Genomic DNA, 14,957 nt, shown 5'->3' on the forward strand with positions numbered 1-14,957 from the left:
AAATGATAAAGCGTACTTCACAAGAACAAAAAATACAAGATGACATAGAGCAAAGCAGTGCAGTAAGTAAAGTACAAACCTACTTCAAGTATGGATATATTTTATAGCCAAAGGATAAGTGAGTCACGTAACAACAACAAAAAAAAACAACCTGCAGGTAAATTAATTTTGCAGATACTTTTCCTCTTAATGGAAAAAATACCTTTCCAAAGGCCAGGCTCATCTTACGTGACCAGTAGTCTCTGTCAAATGCATACATTTGCCAAATCCACCAGGGACTGCATCATTTTCCATTTACCTCTGAGCATTCAGAAAAAAAGTATCTACCGTCTTAGCTCAATAAAATTGAGATTAAAGCCTATAATGACAGTGCTTTTCTTTTGTAGACATTTCTAGTTCAGAATGACATGACATCTGACACGCTTACAGCAATTATTAGACTGGTATAAATATAGATCATTAATCAGCAGGGATAAGAACTGTTTATATAACATCATCTTAAAATAGGAGAGATTTAACCTTACATTAGAGATCAACAACCACAAGCCATCAGAATGGCCCAGGTTGGAAGGGACCTCAAGGATCACGAATCTCCAACCTCCTTGCTACAGGCAGGGCCACCAACCTCCACATTTAATACTAGACCAGGTTGCCCAGGGCCCCATCCAATCTGGCCTTGAACACCTCCAGGGATGGGGCATCCACAACCTCTCTGGGCAGCCTGTTCCAGCACCTCACCACTCATAGTAAAGAACTGCCTCCTGACACTCAACCTAAAATAAACTCATTGAGATTAATCTGGTGAAATGTTACTTTTGCCTGACCAGACTTAATCTTTTCCATGTTAATTAACGTAAGGCAATCCAGGAACAATAAAAATGCAGATTTGGGAACAGAAGTATATTCCAGCCATCAGGAATAACCAGGAAAAATAAATCATGAAATCTTTCAAGAACCAATGGAGACCTTCCAGAAAAAAATCAACTTGCTCTTCTCTAATATTTCACCTTTACTTCTAACTGATTCTGCATCAATTTCTGTTTTTTTCACATTTGCAGTACAGTGAATCACTATATTCTGCAACTACAATCCAGCTATTCTCAACACAAAACATGTCACTTTACCCTGTGCTTTTATTAATAAATGAATAACAAACTCAAAAGCAATCTATATTATAACACATTACATTTTGTATAAATTGTACTATATTATGGAAATTCAGAAATCTTTCAGCAGCTCTTTGTTTACGTCTCATCCTTTAGGTGAGGCCAGCAGATCATCTTGGATTTTACCAAGATCTCATTCAGGTATCTCTACAGACCACTACTTCTAGACTCATGTAAAAGCTTTAATGCAGAATTATACAGGAAAATAATACTGAGTCAAATCTGTTCATTTTTACTAATGATAAATATGAGTTTACAAAGCAGGGGCATTATTCACAAAAATTTAGTATTTAAGTCAAGAAAGCTGACAGCCAACTTTACTGATGCCATGCAAGTATCTATGAACTTGCCTATCAAAACAGCCTATGAGAGCTGCGCAGACATGCCTGCAAATACCTTATGTTCACACTACTTTGAGAGGATATTTTTAAAAGTGGATCACAGAACCACAAGATGGTTGGGTCTGAAGGGACCTTAAAGCCCACCCAGTCCCAACCCCGTGCCATGGGCAGGGCTGCCCCCACATGCTCAGGCTGCCCAGGGCCCCATCCAACCTGGCCTTGAGCACCTCCAGGGATGGGACAAAATGCTCTCTGACTTTCTGGCATTAGCACACCAAAAAGCCTCACAGTAACTGAGGAATTTTTTTTTCTCTCCTTACGCTTGGGGCCTGAGAAGGCTGAAAGAAAAGCTTCTGTCTTGCTGGCAAAACTATGGATTTCAGCTCCCACTGCGGAAGCACAGATTTCTATCATTGCTTACTTCATTTCAAGTCTCTGCCTTATTAATCACGATTACAAACGGTAATTCCCATCAGCAGACTACTGTGAGCGTTTCCAGAGCGCAGTTTCCCTTTTCACGGGGCAGCGGCGGCAGCGAGAGGGACACAAACCAACACTGCCAGCGGCACACACAAGGCTAACCGAGGGGCTGAACCTAGGGCTGCTCAGCCTGTAGGAGGCTCAGACACCATCGATGGGTTCCCCCGCGCCCAGAGGCCCGCCCGTCCGCTCCACGCCGCCACCCGTGCCGAGCACCGCCCGCGCGCACCAACGGCTGCGTCACAGCGCGCTCCGCATCCACCGCCGACCCCCGACCGCCAAGGGGAGCGGGGAAAGACAGCAGAGGGCTGGAGGCGGATCCCGATCTTCCCGCCTCCGGATCCCAGCCGTCCGATGCTTGCCGCGGCCCCGCTTTCCCGCCCACCCGCCCGCGGCATGAAGACATCACTCACATCGGGCCCGTCCGCCTCGGTGGCACCTCACCGTCTCCCCCGTCAATGGGCTCTCCCTTACGCAACGCTTTCCCCCCCTCCGCAGCGCCCCGCAGGTGGTTTAGCCGAAAACAACCCCCGCTGCCAGGGAAACCGCGCGTCTGGCGCATGCGCGCGGAGGAAGGAGAGCGCTGGGTTTCGCTCGCGCAGAGCGTGCTCGTGGGTCTTCCCGCCGGCAAGGAGCGCGTGCGCGAAGTGCTGTCGCCGCGTGGAGGCGGTGGCCTGCGTAGCGGGTGCAGGCGGCCTGGCGGGTGTTTGTGCGTGTGTAGGGTGGTGCTTTGCAGGTCTCGGTGGTGCTGGTGGCTCCCGCCGGCCTTGGCGCCCTGAGGTGGCGGGAGCTGCCTGCCAGCGGGACTCCTGGCGGCGCCGCGCGGTGGCTGTGGGCCCTGGGTGCAGCCTAGAGGTGAGGTGACGTGAAGGATTCTGCAATCATGACATTCGCACTTCCCAAGGGAGCCGTCCCTAGCAATCTGTCAGAAGAATGTAGCTCCTGAAATTGCTTACTAATATCTGTACCAGTGGCAGATGCTTTCTTTTTCCAGTAGTCGCTTGCCCTCCGCAATCTGAAATGCATGCGTGCACCTAAGTGATAGGTAGGGAATGAGGCAGTATCACAACTACTGCATTTGGAATAAACAGACAGAATTTGTAAGCCAATTAGAATTAGAGTAATTGGAATTACTCTCAAATTAACAGTTTCTGTAGAGTTTCTATATATTTTTTTCCTCATGCTTTGTATTTTCACGCAGTACTTCTTAATGTGGCTATTGTTAATTACAGAGAATTAGAATGTAGTTCTTCTAAGAGTAAATTTGGTGTTAGACATACAGTATTAACACTAAACTAACATGGGTTGAAAAGCAATCATCTTCACTCCCAAAGTCTGCAGAGTTGTATATCAACTGGAGCTGGTGGAGATAGATGACTTAAGCACTATTCTTTCAGGTTTATAAGTTTTGTTGGGCTTTAAGAGCCCACTGTGAGTCAGTGAGTAGTGAAGTCCCGAAAGCCTTCTGTGTACCATATTGAACTCTAATCTTAGAGATTGCTTGTGAAGTTTCACATTTATCTGATATAAAAATGCATAAGCACTGCTTTGCCTTTCCATGGCCACACTGTGAGGGAGAGACTGCAGTGACATGGTTTCATGGCATATGCTAGTACCCCCAGTAGTGGATTGCAATAGTTTCATTGCAGATGAGGGAAGAGCCTAGAATTAGATTAGGCAGAGCAAAAGCTGAAGAGGTAGTTCTGTATCCTGTGCAGATATTGTAACAACTGAAGAAAGGAGAATTTGAGGCAAGGTTTTTGGAAGCTAAAAGTCATTTAGTTTTATTGATGACATGGTTTGTGTATTGTCTAGATGGAAGGAACTGAAAAGCAAATGGTACTGCTGTACCTTCATGGCAGTGATTTAGGAAGTGGGCTCTCTGAGAAAGGCTCATAGATGGAGTTCTCTTCACTGTATTGAAGCTTCTAGGTTATGATTAAAATTAATCTAATTAGTTGAGACAGAAAGAAACATAGAATATATTGCTGGATTTGGCAAGCCAACAGACTTGAGGAAAGTGAGACATATTGAAATGAGTAGTGATGAAAGTGATTAACCCTTTATGGTGAACTCTGAAGAGTGCTGTCACTCATGACATTATGCTTCCTGTTAAGTACTGCGATTAAATGAGAATCACCAGATTCTCACAGGTAAGAATTGGTGCCCACCGTATAAATTCACTTTCAGGATATACAGGGTTGTAATTTATAGGTATTGGGACTTAGGTTGACATGTAGATATTATAGCAAGGCTGAAAAATGTCTTACTTTTTAAGGCTGTTGAAAGGCAATATTGTGCAAGGCCTCATGGCTTGGATGAAAGCTGGGCCTGGCATAGAGAGTGACATATGAATGTTAGGATGCTCATTTACACTTCAAATTCAACAGCACTCACTTTTACTCATTGACATTGAAGCCGGCTTTGCTATTGTCAAAGATTTGGCACAGGTCAGCAGCAATAATGGGCTACAGGACCTTATAAATAAAGCTGGCATCAGACATCAAGTTTCCAGGAATACTTCTTTCATAAAAGCACCTTGAAGAGTTCTGTAGCTATTACACTTATAAAGGACTATAAGTATTTCTGCAGCCTGAGCTCTATAAACAAGTCTTTGTTAGGACAGTTTTCCATGTTGGAGGGGAATTCCACCCCATCTCTTCAGCTGACTTTAGTTTGATGTTTTTGGGGAATAAGCGGAAAAAAACACTTCAGCTTTTGTTGGTAGTCGTATGGAATAGATGCAGTGTATTCTGTGATAAAACCAAGAGTATAAGTTTATGTCAAATTTGGTACCTTCATCCTTGGATGGCTAAAAATCACTATTCTGCCGTTAAGAATATTCCGGATAGAAAGCTGCTTTAAGTGTAGACATTTCCATGTGCTTTTCATAATATGCAACATGATTTACTGTTATCAGGCACTTCTTTAAGTTACAAATGACATTTGCTCTACAGCTTAGAATGTTATAATGTGTAACAAAGTCAATGTCACAAAAATCCAAGCTTCACTTGTTACTGCAAAAGCAATGTAAGTCAGGGGAAGTGTCTAAGAAGTCCGGCTGGGAACTTTGTCAGCCCAGAAAATCATGGGATGCATTTTGTCTGTACTTGGATGACCTCTGGGTGACTGAAAAAAAAGTATGCGTATTCAAAACACAGTGCATCCTCCCCAAAAGCATAACCAAAAATACTATTCAGCTGTGTGGGGAAAAACAAGACTCCTGAAAAAGAAAGGTTACATGGGAACATGGAATTTTATTCTTCAATGAATTGGAAAGTCTGTATTCACAGTATTCACCTTTGAAGTGAAGTAGCTTGTGTATCAAAAGTTTTCCATTACTTTTGTATGAGAAGTAGAAAGGGACATGCACAGTGATGTTGTATTATAGTCCACGTTAAGAAAGTTTGCAGATATCATGTGTATTTGAAAATATTGCGGGCATTTTGAAATGATGAAGAATGGATTGTGGCTCTTGTCAGTACCTAACTGACAACAGAAAGGTAAAATCTGTCCCATTCAGGGGATAACCTCTAGGTGTCACTTGAAGGCATGAAATAGAAAATGGATTTTAGATTGGGCAATTTACAGAGGTCTAAATATGCAGTGGGATTCTAGCAGAAGTTGTTTGTGAATTATTTTCTCTTCATAGGCTAATCTAACTTAGCTTCTGGTGCTTTGGGTGTTCTGAGCAAACAAACTTTTTCATATAAGTTGAAGCTTGTGTACTTTATGTGACAACTCACAGACAAAATTTAGTGATACTGTTTAGGAAAAGAAATGCCACGAAATGTCTAACGTCAATTATCAGCTCCTTTAGTAAGCTTAGAAATGAGTCATGCAAGATACTTGATATCCTGAGATCAGTGTATCTTCCATGCCAGATTTTAGCACTTTGAAAGCAAATCGTGAGGCCTAGCTATTTTGGAAATATTTTTTTCCCTAAATAGTTGGATAGTGTAACTATGAATGTCAGTACATGCTTATTTGGCAGTGTAGATTTCTATTGGCTTTTCTCAGAGCTTCAGTTCTTTGAGATGAAAAGATTTCCTTGTTAGTTCAGACCTTGACACAGCCCTTGAAGTTAGTATCTGTAGTTCAGGGGAACACATAAGCATGTAACATTCAGCCCTTTTTCAGTAAAGATTTTTGCATGTGCTTCTGAATGTCCTTTACCCTCACTGACTTTTTTGAGCTGCAGTTATAATTCTAAATTTTAGTAGAAAATGGATTATTTTTTCCTTTCTGCTTTGTCACTTAATTGTGGGTGACAATTCCCCCAAAGCTAAAATTTCTGAAATGGAGAAGTCTTCTTTCACAGTTTGCTACAGTTTTTACCTGTAGGCTGATAACAGAAAATCAATGCACTAATCTGAATGATAAATCTCCTTTTGTCTATGTGAAGATGTTTTCAGTTTAGGAACCTTTTATGAAACTTCAGTCTTAGTTTTCTTACTAATGGAGAGAGTTGGAGCGAGGTTGAAACTAACAAGTAGCACAGTCCTATGATCTGGTGTTAATGGGCAATATTAGATTACTTATTTTTGAATGAATAATTCTTTGTTTTAATTAGGTTGAAGTTTATAGAAAGTTCCTATGAACACACCCTCTTATCTCAGGTTGTGTACTGATGTGTTCAGTCTTGATAATGTGCTTTATTTTTAGAACACGAAGAAGCATGATATAAGCTTATTTTGTTTAACTGCCAGAAAATAAGGATGCAAAAGCCATAGATTCAAATTGCCTTTTCAGGCAGAGAAGTCATCGCCCTCTGCAGCAAAGTTTTGATAGTGATTTCAGTAGGATTAAAGTTTCTCCAGCACTATCTCCTGAACTACAGCTAAAACTCTACTGTTTTTTTTGTTTTGTTTTGTTTTCCCCTGTCTTCAGAACAATAATATTTGCAAAGTCTTGTATTCTTGAACGCAGGTTCTTGCCAAGGAAACTGTTTAGAAGCTGCAGGTACCTCGCCACACGATGGCAGAATAACAGCACTTGTCACTAAGTCTGTTTTTTTCTGAAGCGTTTGAAAACACTGGTTATTGGATCTAATTTTTTCCTGCAACTAAATGCAGCACTATTTAACTTTTCAAAATGTCATTGTTTCCCTTCTATGGTTACTGCATCTTTGCATGCATTTTAATTACACTGTTTTCTGTTTGTGCTATTTTTTCAGTTATACAATATGCTTTAATTAAGAATAATGATGAAAGAATAACGATGAGAGCTTGGTTCTGCTGTATATCCCTATTGTATCCTATGATTAATAGTTTTTTATTTGTTTGGATTACTTGTGGTCTCCATCTTTTCTTAGAAGACTAATGTATTCTTTAAAATGTTTCTGTTGATTTGTATCATCTATATCATTAGGTCGTTTCAGAGATTTTAATTCATAGATTTCTGGTAGGTTCTTATATATTTGTTTTCAGAATATTTAAGCATATTATTTTACTCATTTCTTATCATATTGGAATAATTTATTTGTTTGCATTATTAATATTCATCTCTTTCCAAGCTTCCAGTGTGGTCTGTTGAATAAAAATCAGTATTCCTGCCAGCAAAAGAGTTCCATTTAACTTCAGAAATACCTCAAATTTCTATTGCAAGCGGGCTGTTGGGCAGCCTTGTTTTTGTTTGCTTCTGATCCATCTGTTGTGGATCCTTGCTGCGGTTACACTGAAGGTATCTGAGAGATAAATGAAGCAGTGTGAATGTTTAACTTCATTGCAATCTTGCAATGAAAAGATCTGGAATCAGATAAGGTGGGAAATCTCATTTTCTCATGAAATTCTGCTCTCAAACAAATGTGCAGTTTATTTCTGCAGTTACGGGCACTGAGTAATTAGGCGACTTTGCCTTTGTTAAGGTGTTGCATTGGTGCAGTAGTGTAATCAAATTTTGGTATTAGCACAGAAAAAAAATAAAAATTATAATGATACTTTATAAGTCAATTTACAAATGTGGTCCAAAGGTAATGCCTGCTATTTTAATATCTCATGATGGCAGAGGTGGATATTGGTGGTATGGCAGTAGAGTCTGAACTTTCCCACCAGTATTCCATTGCATGTTGCTGTGTCACAGATGACAGCAAAGGGGCAGTTGGACAAAATGGCTTCTGACATGGAAATATGAAGCAAATGTGTGTCCTTGAATTCCTCCATTGGAAGAAATGGCACCCACTGACCTTCACCAATGCTTGCTGAATTTTTATGGAGACCAAACAGTGGATGTGAGCACGTTTAGGCAGTAAGTGGTGCATTTCAGCAGTGATGATCACAATGTGGAAGACACATCACATTCCAGATGGCCACGCACAGCTGGCACACTACAGAAGTGAGAGCAGCTTGATCAGTTCATCCATGCAAACTGCAAAAAGCTTAATATCACCTTCAATTAATTGGAAATGATGGTGGAATATTGCAAAGTTTGAGCCAAGTGGGTCCCATGAAAGCTCATGCAGGAATAGAAAAAGCATGCAAGTTTGTCAGAACATACTGAACCAATACAAGGCTGAAGTTGACAGATTTTTATATTATGGTATGTAGGCTTTTGTTTGTCACTGACAAAAATGCATAGCTAATGGTGGTGACAAGGCTGAAAAATAGTGTTTTGCTGAAAATTTGCCACAAATAGTGTTAATATGCATATTATTATGTTATTATCTTTGTATCTCGTATAGTTCCATGGAAATAAATAGGAGGCATTACTTTTGGAACAGTATTTCAAATTTATTGGAGTAAAATGAACTTAAAATGGCTAATTAAATATCATGTTGGTTTGATTATACAGAATAAAACAGCACCTGATTTTGCACAGCATATTCCTCCTTAAATAGTATGCAAAACAATAACAGATGCTTGTAATTAAAATGATATTTATCATTAAAAAGAAAAAATCTGGTAAGTAATTCATATATTCAGCACGTAAGTCTAATCTCAGTTCTCCCATTTCTGCCCTTTTTGTTGAGCTGGAAACCAGGAATTGGCTGAAGATGCTTTTCAACCTGTTCAGTTTTCACTTTTGGCTACCTTTACATTCTTCTTTCCCTATCTCTTCAATGAAGACATGGTAGTCTTCTTTATATACATCCTTATCTTGTCACAACTCATAATTAATATCTATTTTAGCCATTGTTTTTATGTACATATTAGCAAATCTGCATTTTTAATTCCCACTTGCATGCCTGTCTGGATTCTGTTATCTCCTGAGCAAAGGCATAACATCATTTGAGGTTCTTGCCAAAAGTTTCTATTTTCCCTGTTTTTGATTTCAGTGTTCTTAGTAGTAACTCAGCTCCTAACTTTGCTTCTGAAACCAGAAATCTAAGAATTATCCTTGATACTCTCTTCTACATTCCAGTTTTCTCTAATGTTTTCTCTGTTTTTTGGAATGCAGTTTGTGCTTAATGTAGTATTGCCTCCTCTTTCTGTGCTTGTGTCTTTTTTTTTTTTTTTTAAACTGGCTTCTTTTTTTATAGTCTGTGTCCTTTTTCTGTTCAACTAGGTACCTTAAAGGCAGATCTTATTTCTTGAGACTGCAAAAGAATAATGGCAAGCCCTCTTTTGCTTCAGGAAGTAGAAGACCCAAGTATTTTGCCTTTGTTTTTGAGCTGTGTAAAGCAAGGACATGGCAACCTGACCACATCTGAAGCAGAGGTATCAGTCATATCCATAGATCAGAGAGATGGAAGCCCTATTGCAAAACCATTGTGTTGGAAAATAACCATATACAAAACCATATACAAAACCATTGTGTTGGAAAATAATAGTGTCAATGTTCATTGGTTTCCTCCTGAAGTTTAGATATTTTATTACTTGCCTCTTTTTCATGTTTTGATTGCCCTCAGTTTCTCTCTGCATTTTTGTGAGTTTACCAATTCTGTTTCTTGCCTACAGCCTTTCCATTAGCAGTCTTTCCCTAAGATTTTAGATACTCAGATTCCTATCAGTTATGTTAGTTTTCCATCATTCTCCATAATCAGAATTCTACCTCTGTATTCAATCATTTTACTTTTTCATGTGTCTGGTCTCTATCATTACTCTTACTCAGTTTGCAGATCCCAACTGGATTAAAAGATAATTTTGAGACTACACCAACTGTCTGAAACTTTCACATTCTGCTTATTAAATCACCTTCTCTTCCAAATGGTTTTTTGTCTCCATTTCCCACTACAGCCCAGTATTCCTCTGCATTATTGGATAAAGCTGGAAAGCAGTCCACATAGATAAATCCAGCTACCAGTGAATGGGTACAAAACCATTTTTGCTTCTTACTATGCTTCTTAGCATACTTTGTGTTACTGTGCATTTTTGAATAGCCTCAGTCTTAGTTCTCACCTTTTGCTTGCACTGCCTGAACTGAAGTATTTTACGGTCTGATCACTCTTGAGTAACTCAGACTAGTCCATTAGATTAATTCTACTGGCTAGTTCTAGTAGTTGCAGTGATTAGCTGTAATCAAGTGAGCTGTGGAGAGAAAAGATTGATACGCTTGCCCTAGAAATGTAGAATATAGGGCTCTGAAGTGACCTGCAATCTATCTGTTCTTTTCAAGGCACAGAGAATGATATCTCTATTATTGCAGGTAGTTCTTAAAATCTTCCAGAACTGGAGGTTACACAGCGTCTTCAATCACAGGTCTCCAAGGACTGGTTATGCTTGTTCTTAGAACATTGTTCTGCCTTTTGCTACCATTTAGGTCTTTTACTCAGCACAGAGAGAATAGATGACTGCCTTTCTCTTTGAAGCAGTAAAGGGGAGAGCTCTTCAAAATGTGAACACTGTTAACACTTTTCCCATCTTTTCTCCAGCCTGAACAATCTCAGTACTTTCAGTCCTTCCCCGTAGATGATGTTTAATAGATCTTCAGCCATGCCTGTTGCTCTATTCTAGACTCCCTGGAGTTGCTCCAAACATTTTTAAAAGCATGGTGCCTAAATTAAATGCATTAGTGCAGCTAAGGTCCTAGTGTTGAAGAAGTAAAATTCTCTTAACAATCTTTTGGATGATAGTCATGAATGCTTTTTCCAGTGGCATTGATATTGTTGATTCTTGTACAGCTCTTGATCTCTGTAGTTTCAGAACTGCCAGGTAAACATTCCTCAAGCTGTACATGTGTTCATTGCTTTGCATGTAGTCTTGTACATATCCTTACTGAATTGCATTCTCTTCAGATTTATTTCCCGTTTGTCAAGGCCCCTTTGAAGTATAGCCTTCTTGTCTAAAATGCTTGCAGTTTCTCATAGGTTGGTGTAACCAGCAGTTGAAAAAGCTTCCTCTTAATTACAACATTCAATTAATAACTAGTACATGAAATAGTATCAGACTCAGGACAGACTCCTGCAAATCTCACATTAATACTGCCTCCATGGTGGCAGTGAATTAACAACAGCTACTTCTAAACAGTTTTTCAATAGCTTTTATATCACCTGTATGCTCATTTTCTCTAGGCTAGATATCTCAGACTTGCTTATGCAAGCTGTACGTGAGTACAAGAAATATATATGTATATACACAAAAGAAGGATGTGTGCCATCTGTTATCCTTACCTAACACCCAAAGTTTGCTACCCTCTCTGTATGATCTAAACCAATTTATTTTCAGCACATCTATGATGGCTATTACTTCAGTCATTTAGTGTCTTGATTATTCATTCCATGACAATTTTCTTTTAAATGAGAAACTCCTGTTAAACTGGTTGTTATATAATTTCCTGTTTTTCCCCTGCTCTTCCATAGGTTTCTTTGTTATAGCACTGTTATAGTTACTTTTATAGTACTACAATGTAGGACTAATTATATCTATTGGAAGAAAAGTTTAGGTGACATTCCTGTTGTTCTTAAAAGTGGAAGGTGAGAGGCAGAGAGAAACTAGCCTATGAATAATCAAGCCACTGAATGACTTTCTGCCATTCTAGGGAGAAAATAATAATTACATTATCTGCAGCACACTCTCAGTAGTTGCAGCTCAGCATTACCAATTTTTTCACTTCAGTTATGCTGAGGATAGCTGGCAGTGCCTGCATAGTTCATTATACAAAGACAAAAGACCAGTATTTAACAACATATATTACATTTTTTTCAGAGACAAAACATTAGACATCGGAGTAGTTCTGAGGTGAAGCAATTTTTTTTTTTTTTACTGCCAAATTACAAATGTTTTGTTCTTTTTCTTAGGCTGATACTAGTCCTTATCTTTGAAAGTGGAAACAAGTTTTCTCTGGTTCCACTGGCAAGAATTTGTATTCCTTCAGTAGCTTCAGTTATGGTTTGCTTGCTAATAGTTTAGTGTTGTCACTGCTGGGAGCTAAACCACTGTCTTTGCTTGGGAGATACAGCTTAATCCTCTGAGAATTGAGCCATTTTATGAATCTTTAATTTGTAGAGACACGTATCTAGAGAAAAACTAATGGTCTCTTACATCCATAGGTTGATGATGATTTAATGGTCCTTTCAGCTCTTAAACACTGTGCAGTTTAAGAATTCCTCAGACTTTGTTTTATTTCATTTTCTGGCTTCAATGAGTATGGCCCTTTTGATTATTTTATTCTAAGTTTTTATCAGTGTGTAATTCTGTGTTTAGTAGAAGAAGTCTATATTTCACAGACTAAAAATAAACACTTCATTGCAGTCTCTGATGTGAAGCCACAACAAATAATGGTGTTGCTTATTTGAAAATGTTTTCCATGCAATTCAAGTATGAAAGACCCTTGTTAAAGGCAAATAATTCGGATTGATTTTTGCTGCTTCAAGTCAGCTGAGAGTCTTATATTTTCAGTCTTCTTTCCATGTAAAGCATGGATCAGCACGTACTCAAAGTATCACTGTATGATTCAGTCAGAAAGAAGGACTAAATTGTCCCCAGCTATGGATCATTCCTGTGTGTTTGCATAAGAAGTAGAAGTTTATTATCACTCAGATTGTTTACAGCTGGCTTTTGATTGTTTCAGGCTTAAGTTTCTCTGACTTTTTTTAAAGTCAGATTTAGAATAAATGCAGTGTTGCTTTTTTTTATTTACTAACAGGTGTAAAAGTATACAAAACAGTAAATTTTTTGGCACTCAAGAATTGCCTTGTTCTTTTAAACTTAGTTTTTTTGTTTGTTTGTTTGCATATTAAAGTCTTTTAAATTAAGTCTTTAAAAAGACTAAGATATAGAGAATTATATAGAGTTATGTTTTACTCATCTATATCAGATAGTTTGATAACAAAGGTAGTGATATCTTGTGCTCATGTAAGACTGTTTTTTCATGGTATTTCCATAAATCTATGTGTTTCAGTTGGAAATGTTCCCATCAGTCTTCCAGAGATTCAGGAAAGAGCATCTTTTATTCCTTAATAGCTTTCTCTTGACCATCTGTGGTCAAGCCATGCTTTCTCCTTACCGTTTCAAGAGCCTGGATTGTTCTCAGAGCCAGAAGGGGAGAAGCAGAAAGTCCAGCTGCATGAGGGAATTCTGCTTTTTTCTTACCCTGTGACTATTGGAAAGATTCTTCTCTTCACATTTCTTTACATCTGAGCACAGGATTTGGAAATGCTTTGAAAGCTGATAGCTTCAAGAAAGCAGAGGAGACTAAGAAGGATAGAATGAATTCAGAGGGCATGTTTTTCAAGAGCCAGGAATCTGACATACACGGAATTGTGAACTCTTGTCGCAGAAGATGAAGTTCTTATGGTGATATGTTTCAAATGAGACTAGCTGTGATTCAGACACACCTGATACAAGCATATCATTATCTCTGTCATTTTCTCATTAATGATCATGTGGTTGTTATAAAGAGCTGACAGAAAATTGCATAAATTATCATACAATTATTATATAATAATTAGCCCTCATATGTATATAATATAGAAAAATTAAGTCATGAAATGAACTTGCTTGCAGAAGTGCTAAAAAAATTACCTGTCACACACAGTTTACACTGAAAAGGCAGTAGAAGAATGCATTTTTTCATTGATAAACGAAGCCTTAAATCTCCAGGCAAACTGAATTTCATTAGCAGAGAAATTAAAATTTGATCTTTCTATTAAAATAGCTGCCAAAGTTAAGGGATCACAGCAAATATGCATGATATGTTGCTCATACCACCTGGGAATGGGGGGAGTTTTCCCTTTTCCTACAGTAAGTAGTAGTTATTACTCAGGGAGACCATGCCCAGGGGTGCAGCCCTTCCAAGAACCAGGGCATAATTCTAGCCATTGCAAAAATTTTTCACTATTTTCAATTCTTAGTTCTGCTAACCATGTAAAAGCACAGAGACATTCCAAAGTATCTGACAGATAATGTGTATTTTTCTCATTTGTTTTTCTCCAAAAGTTGTGATATATTCTTTGTAGTGCAACCTTTGCATTGTTTTGAAATAAACTTGCTTTTCTACGTCTTTCCTGGTCCTAAGTCTAATTTCATGGAATCAAATAGATGTTAAATTCCATCATGAGCGGGAATGTAACACTTCCTGACTCTTTTAAATGCCATGTCATTATTCAGCCTAGAAAGCCAAACCTATCCTGGGCTACATCAAAAGAAGCATGGCCAGCAGCTGAAGGGAGGTGACCCTGCCCCTTCACTCTGCTCTGGTGAGACTTCAGTTAGAGTAATGCGGAGTTCTAAGTACGGGAGAGACGTGGTCCTGCTGGTATGTGTCCAGAGGGGTGCCATAAAAATAAGCCAAGGGCTGGAACATATTCTCTACAAGGACAGACTGAGAGAGCTGGGGCTCTTCAGGCTAGAAAAGGCTCCTAGGAGACCTGATAGCAGTCTTTCAGGTATCTAACGGGCAGCTATAATAAAGAAAGGGACAGACTCATTAGCAGGGTCTGTTGTGACAAGGCAAGGGGAAATGGTTTCCTACTAAAAGAGGGTTGATTTAGACCGGGTATAAGGAAGAATATTTTTTATGATGTGAGGTGAGGCTCTGGAACAGGCTTTTCAGAGAGGTGGTGGATGTCCCATCCTTAGAAACATTCAAGGTC

General features: G+C 38.9%; 1 protein-coding gene and 1 long non-coding RNA gene across 8 annotated transcripts in view; one reads left to right on the top strand and one right to left on the bottom strand.

Annotated features, from left to right (window-relative positions):
- The window catches only part of AHI1 (Abelson helper integration site 1), a 102,499-nt gene extending 100,048 nt beyond the window's left edge, over positions 1-2,451 (bottom strand). For all 7 annotated transcript variants that reach the window (XM_042817299.1, XM_042817279.1, XM_042817270.1 and 4 more), the window contains exon 1: positions 2,401-2,451. The gene's annotated coding sequence lies outside the window, so the exon portion shown is untranslated. The remainder of the gene's footprint in view (positions 1-2,400) is intronic.
- Positions 2,452-8,201: 5,750 nt separating this feature from the next.
- LOC122165519 lies at positions 8,202-14,365 on the top strand. The gene is made up of 2 exons (XR_006170529.1): positions 8,202-9,642; positions 13,265-14,365. It is a non-coding gene; the product is annotated as an uncharacterized LOC122165519 (long non-coding RNA).
- The last annotated feature ends 592 nt before the right edge of the window (positions 14,366-14,957 follow it).

The sequence above is a fragment of the Centrocercus urophasianus genome, unplaced genomic scaffold (genome assembly GCF_019232065.1).
Source record: "Centrocercus urophasianus isolate 14NV4802_14NV808 unplaced genomic scaffold, USGS_Curo_1.0 seq_10, whole genome shotgun sequence".
In the NCBI taxonomy this organism is placed as follows: Eukaryota; Metazoa; Chordata; class Aves; order Galliformes; family Phasianidae; genus Centrocercus; species Centrocercus urophasianus.